Source organism: Wolffia australiana, chromosome 7 (assembly GCF_029677425.1).
Source record: "Wolffia australiana isolate 7733 chromosome 7, ASM2967742v1".
NCBI classification, from domain to species: Eukaryota; Viridiplantae; Streptophyta; class Magnoliopsida; order Alismatales; family Araceae; genus Wolffia; species Wolffia australiana.
The window spans coordinates 5,810,708-5,820,000 of NC_135841.1; positions in this window are offsets into that span (position 1 = coordinate 5,810,708).

Sequence of the window (9,293 nt, forward strand, 5' to 3'; positions counted from 1 at the left end):
TGATAAGAGGAGTTTTACTCAGTCCCCAATCCTCTCAAAAACGTGTAGTTCTTAGTATCATCGTCAATGATAGCTCCAGCAGATTCCAATGATTCGACTATAAATCTAAAATGTTTAACATATTCATCGATGCTCATAGTACCTTTGGTGATCGTATGGAATTGATTGTGTAGGTCCATGATCCTGGCTTTGATTCTGCTGGAGAATGTGCTCTCAAGGATGTTCCAAGCTTCTTTAGTGGTCTTCGCCTTGCTAATGCACGGGATGACTGATTCAGACAATGTGGAATGAAGAAATCCTAAAACCTTTTGATCGTTTCTCCACCACAGCTTGTACTCGGGATTTTGAGTTATCCTTCCATCTGGATTAACAATTGACACAGGAGGAGCATCATCTAGAACATACTGAAATAACTCATACCCGTTCATGATGGGAATCACCGAACTCCTCCAGATCTGATAATTGTTGTCATTGAGCTTGATTAAAACAGCTGCTCCAGGCGGAATATTCACCGGGACTTGTCCTTCGGTGACGGCAGCGGGCGAGGCAGTGGCGAGATCTCCCACTTGTGCTTCTCCAGCCCTGGCAATCGCTTGCTCTGATACCATGTTGAGACGATCCATGTTCTCGAACAAACAAAGAAGAAGAAAGAGAAAGAGTGGAAGGAGAAGGAGGAACACGAGAACAAGACTAATGTTTCGATCGTATTATTATCCGCAAGATTATTACATCGAGATTGGTTCGTATTTATAATGTATATAGTTGTAACTATATTAGTTAGGTTGTTATAATCGTAGCCGTCATAACTAGTTGTAACGGCTAGTTTATAACAAAAGGTAACCGTTGGATCTTGTTATCCTATCTATGTGTATCCTATCTACGTTGTATCCTATCTATGTGTATTCCTATTCCTATCTATATTTAATCCTAGACTATGTTTAAACTTATATTTGTCCTATATCTATTTCTCTAACGAGTATATGGGATACGTGTTCTATTCTTACTAGCTAATCTTTTATTAAAGTCCCTATTGGTCCATGTGTTGCTGACTCCTTCCGTTTGGGTCCGCTTTTCTGTCGTGGCTTCCACGTGCCGATCCTAGTCAGCTTCGTCGAGTAAAACTCCTCTTATCACCAGATATTTTTCCTGATGATCAAGGATGTGTTGTATGTGCCTTGAACAATGCTTTTTGAGCCTCTTTTTTTCCTGATTGATATCATTTGAAAGTCGGAGGGTGGTCTTAATAAAAATCTTTCTAATTCTGAGAAAAATTTGAAACGCACCCTCGCATAGTATTTTGTGGGTTTCTCGTAAGGTTTCAGATTATTCTTCGAAACGAAGAATAGGACGAGAGAGGATGACCATTCCTTTTGTCAAACTTTTGAGATATTTTTTTCTCATCCCAGGATCATTCTATCTGAGATTTCACCCAACTCGTCCTACATCCTGGAGCAAACTATCATGGGGCCTACTTTTAGAGTTCCCCTCGCAGTCTCACAGAATGGTTCCTCCACATCAAGAGTGGGATCATACTCATCTTGTTGTGCATCTCTAGATGTTGGAACGGGCTAATTGTTTCACCTTCGCGGAAGACAATTATGGTCGTTTTTCATATAGGGGCCTGTGTTGGACATAATTCCATCCCAAGGATTAACAAAATCAACCTGTCCCCGACTGCAAACCTTTTTAACTTACTTTAATGGGACAAATGAATATTGAACATCTGTGGGAACAGTAACCAATCTGGTTGCCAGGAAACTGCAAAATTTTGAAAATCTTAAATTACATAATTACAAACAGGATATCTGAAGGTTTTGAGTGGAATTGTATTCATTTACATAATTGCAAGATATTTGTTTCTTTCCTTTATTTAGAAGGCTGTAGGTTAGGGCTATTACAAGCCTCTGGACTTTGAAAGTGCAGGTCGTCCCGGGTCTTCAGAGATGGTTGAATTACTGTTCCTTGAATAGAAAATCATTCAACATCTGCAAGCTTTGCCAGAGTTTATGAATTAGTCATTAAACTCACTTTTATTTCTTCTCACAAACTTTCTTAAAAATTTTCTAATAATACAAGCCTCTTGGTGTTCCATTTTGGCAATTATTTGGCTCATATGCTCCAAGAAATTTAGACATTTTCAAATTCAAAATCTACCAAGACAAAGGACCAGATACATTTTTTAGCATCTAAAAGCAAAAAAAAATGTGTTTCCAATACTGAAAAGTGATTTACGATCACAAAAGCACTATTAAGTCATGTCCAAAATACGTTTGTTCAAAGAGGCAGAAAAGATATGGGTTTTCAAGCATATCGACTGTAGGATAGAACCAAAACGCGAGATGACTGGAATTTTGATACTCTAATGCTTCAGGTAAATTTTAAGAGAAATTCATGCACAAAGAAGTTACTTTAAAGGCCTGACTGAAGAGTCCTACCGAGCTATGTACAACAAAGGCAGTATCTAGCAGAAGAGAAAATTCTTGATTTTCAACGGTGCGGGAAAACTTTCCAGCATGGCATGGGATTTAAGCGTTTGGTTAATGGTGACCATGTCACCCTTTTTCTAACTATCTCTTCATTCTCTTATGAAATAATTCGTCACATATCCGGTAAAAATTCTTGCCCTACGTGATTGATCTGAGAAGATCATTCAAAGGGAAACTGTAAGGTGAAGTTAAGTCATCATTGGGAAGGCATAATTTACCTGAGGATGAAGACGTGGTATTTGTAGTAGTAATGACGGATTTTTCAGAGATTGTAGATACAACAAAGAAATCTGATTGGGATATATATTCCTAAAATATGGATGAGGTGGACCGATTGGTCTGAATCACTTGTATTATATCAAATATGTGAGATCCGATCAGGCCAAATCAAGATGAGCTAAGTACAACCAATGGAAGAGATCTGATGGAGGACCACCTCGTCCTGCCTGCCCCAGCTCGTCATCAGCCACAGCGCAGAGCCCGAGTGGACGTGAAAAACCCGAACTTCCACTACCAGGTTTAAAACCGCACCCGCATTGTGTGATTTTATTCCGTATTCATGCTGTTTTATCGCCATCACCAAGACCGTCCATGGGATTATGGAGATCCTTTTTGTTTTGCCGGTTTACTTCATCATAGTGAGCTGCAGGGAGGTCCTCACCTGCGCGTGGACGGGCCTCCCCAATGAAGTCGTGTTTTGTACATTTTTCATTTTCCTCTTTTGCACCACTGAAGGGAAGGGGGAGACAATGCACGGTTTCTTCTCTCTTGAAGTGCCCTTGAGGGGGAGGGGCTAGCCCACTAGGCCCTTTGAAACGAAGAAAAGAGACTGAAGTTGTTTTTTTTCCATCAGGGCTTCTTCGACTGCTTCTCCCTCTCCTCTCTCCCAACCTCCTGAGGTGCAAATCTGACGGTGCTTACTCTGCTGTCCTCGGCCAGTGGACACTTCTTGCGGTCGCCACCTCTTCACCCGTCCAACTGGGGGCTCACTGTACCCTTCGGTGGTTCCTGTTTTCTGCCCGATTACTTGCTCCAGGAATCGTCTTCTCCGGCGTCGCCCACCATCGTCGTCTTTATTTTTTTTTTGTTTCTCTCCGCTCGTTGTTCCCCTGGGTCAGCTTGGTCGTCAACCATATCCAGAACATACCGTCGAGGGAGGAGAAGGGCTGCGGGAATTTTAGGCGAGGTTGACCGCATGGCGAGCTCATGAGGTTTGTCAATGTTCTTTTCATACCAAATTTGAAGACTAACATATTGAGCCTTGGACGGCTTGATGATCAGGGGTGTGAGACCAACTTGAAGAGTGAATATCTTACAATCCATGACAAGAAAGGGAGGCAGCTTACCAAGACTCACAAGACGAGTGGGAACATGTATATGATGAAGTTCGATGTAAGCAAGCAGTGTCTTCCTTTAGGAGAAGATGACGAGACATGGCTGTGGCATAGGAGGCTGTGTCATCAGATTTTTGGGACTCAACAAAGGATGCAAAGGTAATTTAGTGGACGGGATGCCTAAAATTACTAAAATTGACCAAGTTTGGAGAAATTGTGTGGCGGGGAAGTAAACTAGAGCCAAGTTTCCCTCATTGACTGAATTTTGAGCTTCAAGGCCACTTGAATTGGTGTATGCTGATATCTGTGGCCCTATCACACCATCAACACTAAGTGGGGGAAGGTATTTCCTATGTATGTTCATGAATTTTCTAGGTTGATGTGGGTGGCCATCCTCAAGAACAAGTCAGACGCATTTGAAGAGTTTAAAAACTACAAATCTCTGGCTGAAAGTGAGTTGCAAGACAAGATCAAGTGTCAAGAAGCAGATAGAGGAGGAGAGTTCACCTCTAATGAGTTCTTGATGTGGTGTGAAGAAAGCAGAATTCTTAGGCAATTGACAGCCCCATATAATCCTCAACAAATGGAGTGGTGGAGAGGAAGAGTCGGACCATCATAGGTCTAGTGAGGAGCATGCTCAACGAGAAGAGCTTGCCTATGGAATACTAAGGTGAGGTTGTTAACACTTGTGTGTATGTGTTAAACGGGTCCTCTACAAAGAGCTTACAAAGAGAGACCCCCTATTTCAAGTGGAGTGGAAGAAAGCCCAAGATTGACTATCTTAGGGTATTTGGCTCAATTGTGCATATGAAGTCCAATAAAAGACTAAGCAAGCTCGAAGATAGAAGAAAGGAGATGATCTTTGTGGGGTATGAGAGAAACACAGAATTTCAAAAGATGATTTAAAACTCTGAAAGACCAGAGAAGGTTGCATGTTTAAAACAAATTTACCAGAAAGGGTATTTGTTTCGAAGCATAGCAACCAGAGATATCACAGAAGTAAAATTATATATGATGTGCCTTTGGTAGGGATCGGAGTTTGGATTGAAATGAAACGATCGAATCCTGATCAAATATTTTGAACGTTCAACTGATGATTCAATTCCAACAGATCGAATCTCTGGATCGAACAAATTATTCAATTGATTGTATTCGTTCATATTTGATCAAACATTTGTTCAAACAGTTTGAACAAAATCGAGCAATTCATAAAATAAAAATGTATAAATTGTAATTATTTTCTGGAAGAAAAATATATGAGAGAACTCGTACTGTTTGAAAATTATATATAATGAGGTAGATAAAATATGTTGAATTATTTTGAAAGACAATGTCATGAGTTGAAAGTAAGAATGATAAGTCAACCATTATTATGTAAATTATCTCTAATGATAGGTATACAATTATGGTAAAATGTATTATGGAGTACTAAGGCGTGACAATGTAAGACTATGAGTTGCGAGGAGAGAATTTTAAATTACCATTATTTTAAAATACTACATAATTCTGTGCATGAGAAAATTACACAGATGACAACATGTTTAATTTGATTGAAGGACCGAGACAAGGTCTCCTGCCTGGGTGAGATGATGTAATGTAGCCAGGTGGGATGACATGGGAGGAAGTCACATGTAGATGACGTCGTTGGCCACATGGATGGAGGATGTCCCCAGTAAAGACAACGTCAGTACCAAAAGCAGATGAGACGACACGACGTGATCAGGTGGAACGATGTGAGATGGCGTCACATGCCAACGTTGTTCTCGGCCACGCGGATGGATGACGTCTGCGGTGGAAACAACGCCAATAGTGAGAGCTCACAAGTCGACGTGATGTGACTGGGTGGGACGAAGTGAGAAGATGCCACACGACAACGACATCGCCGGCCACATGGATAGATGACGTCGTCAGTCGAGACCACATCAATACCGAGAGCCAACAAGATGATGTGCCGTGACTGGATAAGATGACGAGAGAGGCTGTCACATGCCGACGATGTCGTCGGCCAAGCAGATGGATGATGCCCCGCATCGAGACCACGTCAATACCGAGAGCCAAAGACACGACATGATGTGATTGGATGGGATGACGTGAGAGGATATCACATTCTGATAACTTTGTCATCCAAGCAGATGGATGACTTCAGCGGTCAAGACCATGTCAATATCAATAGCCGACTGGGTGGTACAATGTGAGATGACGTCATAGGCCAATGACATCGCCAGTCATGCAGATGAATGCCATCCCAGGTTGAGACCACGTCTCTCTTTCTCTCATTATCCATCTCTCTCTCTCGTTCTCCCTTTCTATTTTCCACCCCTCTCATTCTCTATCCTTCTCTTGCCCTTTCTGGCTCTTGATCTTGTTCTCTCTCTCTCTCGCGTTATCTACCCCACTTTGGGTCCTCTCTCTCTCTCCCTCTCTCTCTCTCTCTCTCTCTCTCTCTCTCTCTCTCTCTGAATCTGTATATCTATCCATCTCCCCCTCTCGTTCTGTCTGCCTATCTCTCTTTCTCTATCTGCTTTGGTTTGATATGTGTGTTGGCCCCATATTCCTCTTGTGGAAGCCACATTTCCTTCTAAGCCACCACGACAAAATAAAATAGAGTGAAATGGAAAAATACCATAATTATTTCTGGTTGAGTCAATGTCATCGGCATCACAAATTCCATACACAAACGAGTTTTTGGATAGTCGACATCTCTAGACCCAATCAGTTATTGGTGAAAACTTCTCAATTGGACAAAAATACTGCTCCAATGGATCACTTGTTGCACAAACTGATAAACATTTGCATACAACCTTTGCTAGGGGTGTGTAGTTTTACGCTCTTCTTGGTGCATACTACATAGGAAATCAAAATCCTTCAAATGAGCTTCAAAAGTTGTACAAAATATGCATGACTTGTAAAATTTTAATAGTACTTCATGTCATGAAGCCATGCACACAATTATACGTACCTAAAACTTAGTGGACTTGGCCAGCATCTAGGAACAAGCTCTTTGTCCAGTTGGTTAACTCCAATTAGCTGATTGGGGTTAATCAATAAAACCAAACATTTCCTCTTCCCTTACAGTATTGTCCTATTTCCTTTTTCTCATTCTCTAAAACCCAATAGAGCAAAATTTAGAAAACATTTTGTAACACCAAAAAATCGGAACCAACCATTCAGAGTATTCCAATAATAACGTGAAAATAAACACCTTTCTATATTTTGAAAGCATATATATCATTTTTAAAAATCCAAAATAAACTGTTTATGCGGTGATGATGATTCAGGATAAAAACTTTATGGACGTCATTTAAAGGTAAAGATAATTTTATAATTTTTGATTCAGGCAAACAGATAACTGAAAAACCAGGTTCAGTAATATTTTTGAAGGAAACAAAGAGTGTCGGTCGAGGTTGTGAAGGCTGACTTGTTCAACTCTCATGTTCTAGAAGCTTACAAAATGGTCTAGCCTCTTCTAGAATCTTATAGATGCTTCTAGAACCTTCAATATTCGTCTAGAGCCTTTTAGATGCTTCTAGAATCTTATGGAGTCCTCTAGACTATTCTAGAGGCCAAACGATAACTAGAAGCTTGTGGGCCTTTCTCGATGTTCTAGAAAGTGGTGGAAATTTTCAATAGAAGGATGTCTCCAAAGCCTCCAAGGCACTATGTAAAGGAGGTGTTTGCCTAATTTGGAAGGAATTCTTGAGAGCATCCTGTGAGCAACTGTGGTGTTTCAAGATAAGATGATTGGAGAGTTGGGGAGAACATAGCATCTTGCAAAGAGGCTTTTGGTGAAGAGGTGACACCAAGTGTGTATCTTCCTAATGGTTAGGCCCTTTGGTGAACTTGTTTAATTTTATCTCTTTGTACTTTCTGTTTCGGACCTCTTTTGTGAACATTCATAATCACGTTCAAGAAGGTTATTTTCTGTTATTAGTGTGGGTTTTTGTGTACTCGCATCGCTCTGCTCTAGGTGGATTCTTGATGATTGTTGGATACATATTTTAGGCTCCATTAAGTTAAGATCTTTAACAGAGGGACGAACCGAATTAATCGAAGACATGAGAAACAATATGACAAGAATCAAGAGAGCAAGGTATTGAAGAAGAGGAGTCAGCAAATCGCCAAGTCAGCAGTTATGCTGACCAATAGGACTTCAATTAAAATATTAGCAAGTAAGAAAGCGACACTTACCCTGTACTTGTTAAGAGAACTAACGGCTAGGATCAAATCTGGGATTAAAGATAGATCGGGTTAAATGTAGAAGTTCAGGATTAAATTGTAGATAGGAAAACATAAAGACAATCAGGACTATATCAAGACTAGCCCTTATGAGCATTTATACTGGCTATGACCAACCTACATATGTAACATATAGATGGTCAGGATTAAACCAAGACCAGGCATTACACACAGTTACAACCAATACAATTAAAACAAAATCATCCGGCTATAATTACATATAATATAGAGTACTATAAATGGATACCTTGGTTCAACTTCTGGTTAGTGTAATACAACAATCATAATACCTTGGGTCGGCATCCCTCTCTCTCTCTGTCACACTCTCACTCTCACTCTCTCTCTCTATTCTTTATTCCCTCTTGTTCTTGTTCGGCATCACCATGCACCTTTATGCTAGAAGACGGGCAGATACAAAGAAACCCAGCCCTCCGCAGTTGGGATTGGGGTTTTGGTCGATCGAATGTTTAGATCCGTGGAAATGAGACTTGATCCCTATTATGGAGACAAAGGTAAATCTTGTTCAAGAGATGATGCGAAAGTCCAGCAATGGTTTACGTAAAATGGTTGCATTTTGAAAAAGCCATGAAACGATCAGTTACTATAACTGAATCACAACGATATGATGTGAAACGCTCTCATTTTGAGATTATAAGTAACCCTGTTCTATTCTTGTTTCAGAAGCACTTTTCTTACTAAAATGTGTCTCCCAGGCGGCGGCTCCATCCCTCGACCTGTCCGTCCTCTAATCTCTGTTTCTCTCTTTTGTTCTCTAATGTTTCAGCCTGAATGGCTTGATGATTCAAGATCGTGAGATGCCCCTTCCTTTTCTCCTCTAGTTCTCTTCTTGATTGCATCTTGGCATCTCATGTCTCTTAACATCCTAACAGATATAATCTTTTGATCGAACAAGTTTTTCGGTCAAGTTCAATATAGATTTATGATCAATTTAATTTGAGAATTCAAACTCGATCAATATTTATTTAAACTTTTCGGATGAAATCGAACAGTTCGAGAAAAAGGAGAACTCTCTCTCTCTCTCTCTCTCTCTCTCTCTCTCTCTCTCTCTCTCTGTCTCTCTTTCTCTCTCCCTCTCTCTCTCTTTCTCTCTCTCTCTCTCCCTCTCTCGCTCTCTCTCTATCTGTCTCTCTCTCTCTTTCTCTCTATCTCTCTTCGTCTCTCTTTTACTCTCCATCTCTCTCTCTTTTGCTCTCTGTCTATTCCTCTTTTGCTCTCT